General features: G+C 40.6%; 1 pseudogene; it reads left to right on the plus strand.

The window, feature by feature from the left end:
* Positions 1-10962: 10962 nt before the first annotated feature.
* Positions 10963-12250, plus strand: LOC120967096 (uncharacterized; annotated as a pseudogene).
* The last annotated feature ends 284 nt before the right edge of the window (positions 12251-12534 follow it).

A 12534-nucleotide genomic window follows, 5' to 3' on the forward strand; every position in this document is an offset into this window, starting at 1 on the left:
TGTGTTGTCACAGATAATGCCAGAAGACCTTTTAGTTTTTGTGGTACTCTGTTGTCACAGAGAATGCCAGAAGCTTGGCGTGTCTTTAACCATCCGGCTTTGATTCGATGGTTCACATTTTCATCGATATCCCCATCATTCTGCAATATTGACCCTAAATATCGAAAGGTGTCCTTATAAGGCACCACATGCCTAGTAGTACTGAAACTGTACCTCATGTACTCGGTTTTAGTTCTACTAAGTCTAAAACCTTTCAATTATAAGGGTTGTCTCCATAGTTCTAGCCTCCTATCGACCCCCGTCCGACTATCATCGACTAGCACCACATCATCCGCAAAGAGCATACATTATGAGATATCTCCTTGTATATCCTTTGTGACCTTATCCATCATCAAAGCAAAAAGATAAGGGGTCAAAGTTGACCCTTGGTGCAGTCCTATTTTAATCGTCGCCATCACTTGTTCGAACGCTTGTCACAATATTATCGTAATGTCCTTGATGAGGGTAATGTACTTTGCTGGGTCTTTGTGTTTCTCCAAGGTCCACCACATGACATTTCGCGGTAGTCCTTCTCCAAGTCAATGAACACCATATGCAGGTTCTTTTACTCCCCGCATCTCTCCATAAATTGTTGTACCATGAAAATGACTTCCATGGTCAACCTGCCTATCATGAAACCAAACTAATTTTTTGTCATGCTTCTTAAGCAGTGCTCAATGACTCTCTTCCTTAGCTTTATTGTATGTCTCATTAGCTTAATTCCATAGTAATAAGTACAACTCCGAACACCCCGCTTGTTATTGAAAATTGATTGGTACTAATATACTCCGTCTTCATTCTTCTGGCATTTTGTTTGCCCGAAAAATCTGGTTGAAAAGCTTGGTTAGCCTACTATCACTATGTCTCTAAGGCCTCTACACACCTCAAAGGGGATACAATCAGGGCCCATCGCCTTGCCTCCTTTCATCCTCAATTATCAACACCGAATCAAAAAAAAATTACCAGGGATTGGGGCCGAGATCCACAAGGAACAATAGATCCTCTTGTAAGTTTCGAATTCACCTTACTTATCTGAAAAATTACCTTACAATAGATTATCACCAAGTTTGTATGAGCTCACAAGCCCAAAATCAGTGTTGTTACCATGGTGAATTGGGAAAAAGATGTAACCTTTTTAGGATATTTACCATCCCCATTGCATTCAAAAATAGCAAGCTCCCTAGTTCCTTTTGTGACAATAAGCTTATCAGACCATAATCAGGAATGTTACCGTGCGAACAATCAGATAGAAAAAATGTATCCTTTTTAATCCCAAAATCACCTGGTTTCTCTACAAAACTTAGCAAACCCCCTTGTGTCATTTTGTTACAAGAACAAACTGATAAAACAAGAAGAGAAAGGCAAAACTACATTATGGTTTTCGTTTTAAGATTGGTACGATATCGAGTCAAACTTTACAGAAAAAAGAATAAGAACGTTGTCATTCTGTTTATGAATAAGTTATCAGCTCATGTGTATCAAACTTACCATAGAAAAAATACCACCAAAAACTGGTTTCTTTTGTTTGAAAAAATTGATGTAAAATATGATGTTGAAGAAGCTCATGCTACACTGAATAGTTCCCTAGCAGTGTAAAAAATGTGTTGTTGACATGAAGGAAAACTCATGCTATTTGAATGAAGAGCTGCCCTCTGATCCCCGTGCAAAAAAAAAGAACATGAACCGAAAAAGTATAAAAAATCAGTGAACATGTATAATTTTCCTTTCTGTTGACGATGAAACAAATTGTGTATGATGATACTAACACGCGGACATAAAAAATAAGCAGGTGCTACAATGGCGTCTAACCTTAAAGGTAATGCAGCTGGCATACTGAGTGGTGCAAGAATGAACCACTAGGATGAGAATGCACGTACGACGAGCATAGTTCTGCCAGCCCCAACATCCCTATCGCAAGTAAAAAATCTATGTGCACTTACCAACCTTCATGTGTATAAACTACCATGATCACAACTATGTTGTTTACCGTTATTTCTGGTTAGAAATTATCAGCCTTCTGGTGTGTAAACTACCAAGATAACAAAAAAGAATATGATATTTTACCAGTCTATATGTAAGGTTCTTACCAGACAACGTGTGTATAAACTACCGTGTTCATAGTGTATCAGTTATCAATCTTTGTGAATCACGAGACTAATATGTGACTAAACTACCGTTTAAACAATATGAAAGTTACCTGGCATCTTGAATGGAGTTTACCACACCAGAAAAACTGATAGTATGTTTCCATGTTGCATTGTAGGTGCTCGTACGATGAGCATACTCCGTAGCTTGCCTTGTACAAAACCAAATGCTAGCATGGGAGCTTTGGGGAGCCAACAGGTAGTGAACTGGCAACTCCAGAATCAGGTACGATCAACTCTAATCAAGGATACGACAACATGGAAGTGTATTCCATGCCTAAGCCTCGTAATCCAGGAATGAAGTTTGGCAGTATGAAAAACGTCGTGAGCACCACAATGTTTATGCACGGAGGCATGGTTTTTGGATAAGACATGAGAGAGAGAGAGAGGGAGGGAGAGGAAGGGAGGGAGAGGGAGGGAGGGAGAGGTGGATGGAAAACCACTCACAGACAAGGAGGAGTTGTAGGATGTGCAAAACCCATCCAATGTTATGAAGAAGAGGAAAAGGGGAAATGTTGCGAGGACTGAATGTCAAGCCCACACGTACGATAACCCACAAGTATAGGGGATTGAGACAGTCTTCAAGGGTAGTATTTAACCCAAATTTGTTGATTCGACACAAGGGAGCCAAAGATGAGCATTAGCAATTGAGTTGTCAATTCAACCACACATGGGAAATAATATTTCTGAAGCAAAGGGTTTAGTAGCACAGTAGTTTGATAGTTTTGGTAGTAGCAGTAACAGTAGTAATAGTAACAGGAACGATAACAGTGTGTGATGATTGTAACAACAACATCAGTAACTTAGCAAAGATCAATATGAGAAAAGTGCAGGCATTGGATCAGCGATGGATATTTGTGTTGGAGGACATTCATCATATAACAGTCACAACCTAGTGTGATACACAATAGCTCCAATTCATCAATTCAATGTAGGCATGTATTCCGTATATAGTCATACGTGCTTATAATAAGAACTTGCATGACATCTTTTGTCCTACCCTCCCGTGGCAGTGGGGTCCATAAGGAAACTAAGGGATATTAAAGCCTCCTTTTAATAGAGAACCAGAATAAAGCATTAACACATGGTGAATACATGAACTCCTCGAATTACAGTCATCCCCGGATAGTATCCCAACTATTGTCACTTTGGGGTCTACGGATCAGAACAATAACAAGTGCATATAACTAGCAGATAGGATCAAGAACTCAAATATATTCATGAAAACATAGAGGGTTCAGATATGAAATCTTTGCACTTGGGACTAGTGAAAAGCATTAAGCATAGCAAAGTCATAGCAATATCAATCTCATAACATAGTGGATACCAGGGATCAAGCCCTAACAAATTGACTCGATTACATGACAAATCTCATCCAACCCCATCATCGTCCAGCAAGCCTACGAAGAAATTACTCACTCCCGATGGTGAGAATCATGGAATTGTTAATGGAGAAGGGTTGATGATGACGACGACAAATTCCACCCTCCGGAGTTCCGAACGGACTCCAGATCAAGGGATTACTCACTCCCGGTGGTGAACATCATGGAATTATTGATGGAGAAGGGTTGATGATGACGACGGTGATGAATTCCACCCTCTAGAGCTCCGAACGGACTCCAGATCAACCCTCCCGATGAAGAGCAGGAGGTAGCGGCGGCTCCATATCGTAAAATGTGATGGTTCCTTCTCTTTGATTTTTTCTCTGCGAGACGGTACTTATGGAGTTGGAGTTAGGGGTGACGGAGGCCTATGGTACCCATGAGCTCATAGGGCATGCCCCTGAGCTTATGGCTCTGTGGTGTCCCCCTCTAGTAGTTCTCTTCACTAATATTTTTTTTATATATTTTGAAATTAATCTCCGTAAATTTTCAGCCCAATCCGAGAACTTTTATTTCTGCACAAAAATAACACCATGGTAGTTCTACTAAAAACTGCATCAGTCCGGGTTAGTTTCATTCAAATCATGCAAATTAGAGTCCAAAACAAGAGCAAAACTGTTTGGAAAAGTAGATACATTTGGGACGTATCAACTCCCTCAAGCTTAACTCATTGCTTGTGCTCAAGCAATTCAGTTGAAAAACTAAAAGTGATAACGAAAAACTTTTACAAACTCTTTTGTTCTCGTTGTTGTATATATACTTAACCAGCGTTCAAGTTTTTTGCAAAGATTATGAACTAACCATGTGAATGATAACATTTAGGTCTCACATTTACTCATGACAATAACATAACCAACTAGCGAGCGATAATAAAATATAATCATGATATAATATGATAACATGGTATCTCGCTAGCCCTTTCTGAGACCGCAAAACATAAATGCACAACACCTCTGAAGTTCAAGCAGCGACTAAACATTGTAATTCATGATAGAAGAGACCCAGTCATGGTCACATCCAACATTAACTACTCAATGCATGTTAAACTAAGAATGACAATAACACTCTCAAAGTTGGTGCCTGAATGAGAAGGTGATGACTCAACAATAAAAGTAAATAACATGAAAGTAAATGGAAAAGCCCTTCGTAGAGGGAAGCGGAGATTTGTAGAGGTGCCAGAGCTCGAAGCTTAAAACAGAGATGAATACATTTTGAGAGGTGTGCTTTTCTTGTCAACGTCATAACAAAGGATTTCAATATCTTCCATGCTAAACACATTATCAGCTGTTCCCATGCGTAAGGGTAAAGTTTACTCCCCCTCAACCGTATAAGCACAAGCCATGGATAGCCGAATCCTCGGGTGCCCTCGAAACAATACAACTTTTCGGGGGAGTTTGTTTTATTATATTTTTCTTTATTTTCAGTTACAGGACCGGGCATCCCAATTACCAGCCTCTCTCGTGCAATGACAAGTGAATAAACACCCATCATGATAGTAACCCACTTAGCATGGAAGATATTGACCGCCCCGTCGCTCCATGAGCGGTACGGGCACACAAAACAAATGTTTATTTGAATGATTAGAGGTGGCACATGCAATTTACTTAGAACGGCAAAGTAATACCACAAATAGGTAGATATGGTTGACTCATTTGGAACAACTTTGGGTTTAAGGATTTGGATGCACATGTAGTATTCCCGCTTAGTACAAGCGAAGGCTAGCAAATAGATTGAGAAGCGACCAACTAGAGAGCGACAACGGTCATAATCATGCATTGATAATAATTAACATTGAATATGAGCATGAGTAGGTTATAAATACCCTGAACATAAATATCATGAAGGTTGCATTGGTTTTGAATCAACTACATGTGTGAACATGTGCCAAGTCAAGCCACTCGAATTGTTCAGAGGAGGATACCATACTAACATACTACATCACGACCATTTTAATGCATATTGACACTCAAGATAAATCATTATCCACTCCTAGATATTTAAGCATGGCATGAAAAACTATAATCTCTAATTGTCATCACAAACATGTTTACTCATAATATACTGAATCAAGATTGACTGAGTTAAACATATTTACAAAAAGACAAGAAGAGTTCATACCAGCTTTCCTTCACCGCAATCACTTCATCAAATCATCGTCATTATTTCCATTCACTTGCACGACCGAATGATGTGAAAGTAATAATAGTGCAAGTGTGTTGTGGACTAAGCTGGAATCTGCAAACATTTTATTCAAAGGAGAAGACAAGGTAATGTTGGCTCTTTGTTAGATCAGCATTAATGCATATGAGATCCATTCATCAATTTCATCATGGTCTTCTCCTTACGACAACTCGAAGAAAAGAAATTCAGAGAAAACACTAATACGTCTCCAATGTATATTTTTTTGATTGTTTCATGCTATTATATTATCAATCTCGGATACTTTATCTGCATTTCATGCTATCTATATCATTTTTGAGAACTAACCTATTAACCAAGTGCCTAGTGCTAGTTGCTTTTTTCAGCTTGTCTTTAGTTTTCCAGAAAATTAGTACCAAACGGAGTCCAAAGGCTACGAAACTTTTTGATGATTTTTTTTCTAGACAAAAGAGGCCCTAGAAGCTTCGGGAGGAGACCAGACGCGAAGCAAGGAGACAACAAGGCAACATGGCACACCTAGGGGGTAGGGCGCGCCCTATTACCTTGTGGGCCCCATGTGGCTCCGTCTGACCTAATTCCACTTCTATAAATTCTCAAATATTTGGAAACCCCCAGAAAGGCACCGAAACACTTTTTCCGCCACCGTAAGCTTCTGTTCTTCCGCAATCCCATCTGGAGGCCTTTTTCGGTACTCTGCCGGAGGGACAATCGATCACGGAGGGCTTCTACGCCATCCTTGCTGCCTTTCGATGATGCATGACTAGTTTACTACAAACCTACGGGTCCATAGCTAGTATCTAGATGGCTTCTTCTCTCTCTTTGATCTTTAATACAATGTTCTCCTCGATCTTCTTGGAGCTCTATCCGATGCAATCTTCTTTTGCGGTGTGTTTGTTGGGATCGGATGAATTGTTGGTGATCAGATTATTCATTGAAAGTAACTGAGTCTTTTGTTAACTTTATTATGCATGATTATGATAGCTTTGTATTTCTCTTCGATCTATCCATTTGTGTTGGCCAACTAGATTGATTTATCTTCAGTGGGGGAGGTGCTTTGTAATGGGTTCAATCTTGTGGTGTCCTCACCTCGTGACAGAAGGGGTAGCGAGGCATGTATTGTATTTGTTTCCATTAAGGATAAAACTATAGGGTTCATTCATATTGCTTGAGTTTACTTTGTCTACATCATATCATCTTGCTTAAAGTGTTACTCTGTTTGTCATGAACTTAACACCATAGATGCATGCTGGATAGCGGTCGCTTGGTGGAGTAATAGTAGTAGATGAAGGCAGGAGTTGGTCTACTTGTCACGGATGTGATGCCTATATGTGTGATCATTGCCATGCATATCATCATACATATGTGCTTTTCTATCAATTGCACAACAGTAATTTATTTACTCACCATATGCTATTGTTTCGAGAGAGAAGCCTCTAGTGAAAACTATGGCCCCTAGGTCTACTTTTATCATATTATAAAAACCAAAATTACCTTGTTGCAATTTATTTACTTTTATTTTTATCTACCTATCTAGCTATCTATCACTATTAGAATTAATCCTTGCAAGTAACGAGTTCAAGGGGATTAACAACCCTCTTGCCCGCGTTGGGTGCAAGTATTTACTTTGATGTGTGTAAGTGCTGGAGAAGGGTGTTTTATTGGTTCTCCTATTGGTTCTATAACCTTGGTTCTCACTCAGGAAAATACTTATCTCTACTGTACTGATTCACCCCTCCTCTTCCGGGAAAATCCCAACGCAGTTTACAAGTAGCAGGAAGAATTTCTAGCGTCGTTGCTGGGGAGACATCATCCAATTCTTGTCAGGTTCCTACATACAAACTATCATCTACTTGCTCTACTTTTTATCTGCCTCTCTTTTTCATCTCCCTCCACTTCTCTAAAGAACAAAAACACAAAAATATTTTGCTTTGTTACTTTGCTTGTTTGCTTGCTTTGCTTGAAGTTGCTATCACCTCTGAATTTGAGAAAGTTATTGTTGAAAATGCTATTCAAGGTAGCACTAGTGATACTCTTAAGGATAAGCCTAAGTTGTTTGATCTTAAGCATGATCCTTCGGAAAATAAATCTCCTACAATTTTTGAAACTAAAACTTATCATGTGGGTAGTGGGAATATTATTGGGAAGAATATCATTCAAGAATTCTTTACTTGCACGAGAGTCATACCAATAATTAAAGGATCTATTCTTGACAAAACAAATTGCTATGTGGATGCTATTGCTATGCTTGTGGTTAAATTGGAAAGAAAAGCTCTGCATTTCCATCCCTCTTTACAAAATATATTCTTTGAACTCCCCAACATCCATAAACCCAAGGCTAAAAAGAACGCCACCATTACCCTTATGCGTGAATTTGGTTATATAATTAGAGAAGCTAGGGATATATTTGCCTTAGATAAAATTGATTTCGAGCATCCTCCTATAGAAGAGATCTTCCATGATAAGGACACCATACGTAGGCTGGAATCTAATGACTATTTTGCTTACGGTGAAAATATTAGAAGGAGAGTTCCCTATGCTAAGTTAACTGAAACCTTGTACCACAATACTTGTGATAAATTTGAATGGATCACTAAGGGGATTTGTGAAGGGTTTAATGAAGAGTGGTTTGAAAGTATGTCTAGAGATCCTATTGATGATGAAGTGCATGTTTTGTATGAAGATCTCTATGGTGATGATTCGAAGTTTGAAGTAATGAACCTTAAAATTACCGAACAAAGTCGCTTCAACTATTTAAGTTCTACTAGAAAAGTAGAACATGAGAGTAGGGAATTAATGAGACAAGTCTTGGAAGACTTGATTAAAAGGATTTGGAAACTAAGGATGAGAATACTTGAAACATTGCCTTACACCTAGCTAGGGGCGTAAAACAATAACGCTTGTTGGGAGGCAACCCAATAGTTATCTTAAAATTTTGCTTTTACTTTCTGTTTTGGTGTGCCGACACAATTATTGCTACTGTTATAATTGTATTTCTATGTTTAATTTAGTGTTTGTGCCAAGTAAAGCCTTTGGGATGATTTGGTTGATAGTTGACTTGATTCTGTGAAAAAACAAAAAATTTTGCGTCCAGTGCTGGAGTTACTATAATTCACTGGAGCGTGATAAAATTCTGAATTTTTTACACATGGTTGATATACAAATTTCCCGCGTTGTCCTAAATTTCAGATTTTTTGGAGTTACATAAGTATAGTTTTTGTTCAGGTCATTACAAACTGTTCTGTTTTAGACATATTATGTTTTTTTATTGAATAATGCGCTTGTTTTAATGATGCTATGGATTATATCGGGGGGTATACGTCATGGAGAAAATTTAGAATACGATATATATTATACATGAATAAAATATTAATGGGTTCATAACAGTATGTAAAGTTTATGATTTGTCTATTATACTAACGGATCTCACGAGGTTTCTGTTGAGTTTTGTGTGCTGAACTTTTCACGTTTTGGGTGAGATCATGATGGATGAAGGAATAAGGAGCGGAAAGACCCTAAGCTTGGGGATGCCCAAGGCACCCCAAGTTAATATTCAAGGAAGACCCAAGATCTAAGCTTGGGGATTCCCTGGATGGCATCCCCTCTTTCATCTACAATCTATTGGTATGTTACTTGGAGCTACATTTTTATTCATCACATGATATGAGTTTTTCTTGGAGCGTCTTGTATCATAGTTTTGCTTTGGTTTTCTTTTAGTTTGACACAATCATTGTTTGCAGGACACACCTTTTGAGAGGGACACACACTTATCGTGATTTGTTAGAATACTCTATGTGCTTCACTTATATCTTTTGAGCTAGGCAGTTGCTCTAGTGCTTCACTTATATCTTTTAGAGCACGTCGATGATTATATTCTATAGAAATGATTGCACTCTCATGCTTCACTTAAATATTTTTGAGAGTATTAGTTAGCAATTGGCAATATGTACGGGTTATAAGACTAGTCTGAGAAGGATAGGGATTCAAGGGGGATATAATAAAAACTTTCATGCAAACCACTAAATATTAAACATATGGTTTAATTGTATTGATGTCGTAATAGGAAAGAATATTAGTTCATGATCATTGGTTAGTAGAAATATCGGTATTAAAGTTTGTTATTAACTTCACATATAAGTGTTGTGTAACACCCCTATGTAATAAGCTACAGTAACCCTCTCTGGTTAAACTAAGTCATTTTGCTAAACAGTGCTTGATCATCTTTTGACCCATATCTCATTTTAAATTCCACTTTGAAATCAAATTCAAATTATAAGTGAATCAAATAAATTCACAAATATGAAAACTAAAAAGTTCATGTGATGGCAAATAATCCATAGATAATTATGGTGGAGAAACCAACATTTTATAAAATGGTTTAATGCCCTAAAAAAATTAAAACAGGGGCCAAAACAATATTTTAATTGCTTTTTAAATTATAAAAATTCCAATCTATTTTATTTTAATGCCAAACTTTTTGTGGCAGTGGCTTAATTTACAACACTAGTTAAGGAGCAAGTTTTATATTTTATAAAACTAAATTACTTTTGAAAATAAAAGGAATCGGAAACAAATAAAAGAAAAATAGAAAATGAAAAAAAGAAGAAAAAGAAAGAAACCCTCATGCCCCTAGGCCTTAGGCCAACTCCACCGCGTGACCCCATCTTGTCCGGGTGCGTCCGTTTGGGGTAAAACGGACGAATAGCGCGGCCCAACACGCGGCCTCAAACAGACAAATGTCTGGATTCCGTCCGTTTTCGACCCATCCCCGGCCCAAACTTGCGCTCGGTTTGGGGTGAAACGGACGCGCGCGGACGGCCTCGACGCACGCCCTTGTCCCCCCCATGGCTCGCCTGTCGGGGACACTAGCAGTCCCTCCGCTCCCAACGCTTCCACCCTCTCTCCCCGCCCCGCCCCGCCGCCGGCGCCGCCGCTATTCTCCAGCCGCCTCCTCACCGCGCAGCCCCCGGCCGTCCATACCAAACCACGTCTCGACATGGCCGCCACCACGCCCGCGCTTTCGCCGTAGTTTTGGCCGTCGAACGGAGGAGGTTTGGCCATCGCCATCTTTGCCGGTGGCAGAGGGGACACGACCACCGGCGACGTACCACGACAACTTCCGACAAGAGCTCCAGAGCGGACAGTAGCCAGCCGACAACCACCCCTGCTGCGTCGAGGTGATCATCGCGGCCTCTTCGCCACCACGACCGCAAGGTGTTCGACATTTTGCCCACAAAGGTATGGACAGTGGAGACGAGTTTTTCTTCCATCACTTCCTTTGTTCATCGGACGATTCGTCGTCGGATGATGAAGATCTTGTGGTGGCTGCACTGGTCGTTCACGACCACATTCAACGGCAGCTTCCTCGGTATAGGGGGTCACTCCCTGGCCGTGCTCCCAACCTGAACCGCAACAGGGAGAGAGGCCACACCCTGCTCTATGCCGATTACTTTGCGAACACCCCGCTCTTCAAGCCGGATAAATTTCGTCGCTGTTTTCGTATGGCAAGGCATGTGTTCAATCGTATCCGAGAGGGAGTGGTTGCTCATGTCCCATACTTCGAGTGCAAGACGGATGCCCTTGGCAAGCTTGGATTCTCCTCTTACCAGAAATGCACCGCGGCCATCCGCATGCTTGCATATGGAATTCCAGGCGATCTGGTTGATGAGTATGTGCGCATGAGTGAGACAACATGTCTGATGTCAATGTACAAGTTCTGCCAGGCTGTGATCGAGGTGTTTGGCCCAGAGTACTTGAGGCAGCCAACTGCCGCTGATACAGAGAGATTGTTGGCGACCAACGCAGCTAGAGGCTTTCCAGGCATGCTTGGCAGCATAGATTGTATGCACTAGGAGTGGAAGAACTGTCCATTTGCTTGGCAAGGACAGTACAAGGGGCATGTCGGCGTGCATTGTCATATTAGAAGCGGTGGCTTCGCAGGATCTTTGGATATGGCATTCTTTCTTCGGCATGGCAGGTTCTCACAACGATATCAACGTGCTGCGGCATTCTCCAGTCTTCGCTAGGCTTGCAGAAGGCCACTCCCCACCTGTCAACTTTGAGATCAACGGCCACCAGTACAACAAGGGATACTATCTAGCTGATGGTATATATCCTCAGTGGTCAACTTTTGTGAAGACAATCTCGAAACCCCAAGGTGAGAAGAGAAAGAGATTTGCCCAAATGCAAGAGAGTGCTAGAAAGGATGTGGAACGTGCTTTTGGTGTGCTTCAATCCCGGTGGGGTATCGTTTGAAACCCTGCACTGTCATGGGATGAAAGGAAGCTTTGGGAGGTGATGACTGCTTGTGTGATCATGCACAACATGATCGTCGAGGACGAGCGTGATGAGAGTATCTTCGACCAAGGATTTGATTATCAAGGCGAAAATATTGAGCCCGTGCACCAAGACCCGGCCACATTTGAACAATTTGTCCAATTCCACCGTGAGCTGCATGATTGGCACACTCATTTGTATCTTCAAAATGACTTGGTTGAGCACGTGTGGGATCACATTGGCAACCAATAGATGTATTGGTTCATTTTATGTTCAGTCAAGACCATTTTGATTTGGTTGTAAAACTATTTTATTAAAGACAATTTCAATTGGGTTGTAAAACTATTTTAATTTTCAGACAAGTATTTGGACGTGCAAACTAGTTTTGATTAAAATATGGGCATTTTTGGCCCCGACGGACAGGACAGGGCAAACGGATGCGGCCGCGCGCTGGGCGCACGGCCACCGCATCCCAGGACACGCCCGGACACGACCCCATTGCCCTACCCAAACGGACAGAATCCGGACAAAACGGA

This window comes from Aegilops tauschii, chromosome 6 (genome assembly GCF_002575655.3).
Source record: "Aegilops tauschii subsp. strangulata cultivar AL8/78 chromosome 6, Aet v6.0, whole genome shotgun sequence".
Lineage (NCBI taxonomy): Eukaryota > Viridiplantae > Streptophyta > Magnoliopsida > Poales > Poaceae > Aegilops > Aegilops tauschii.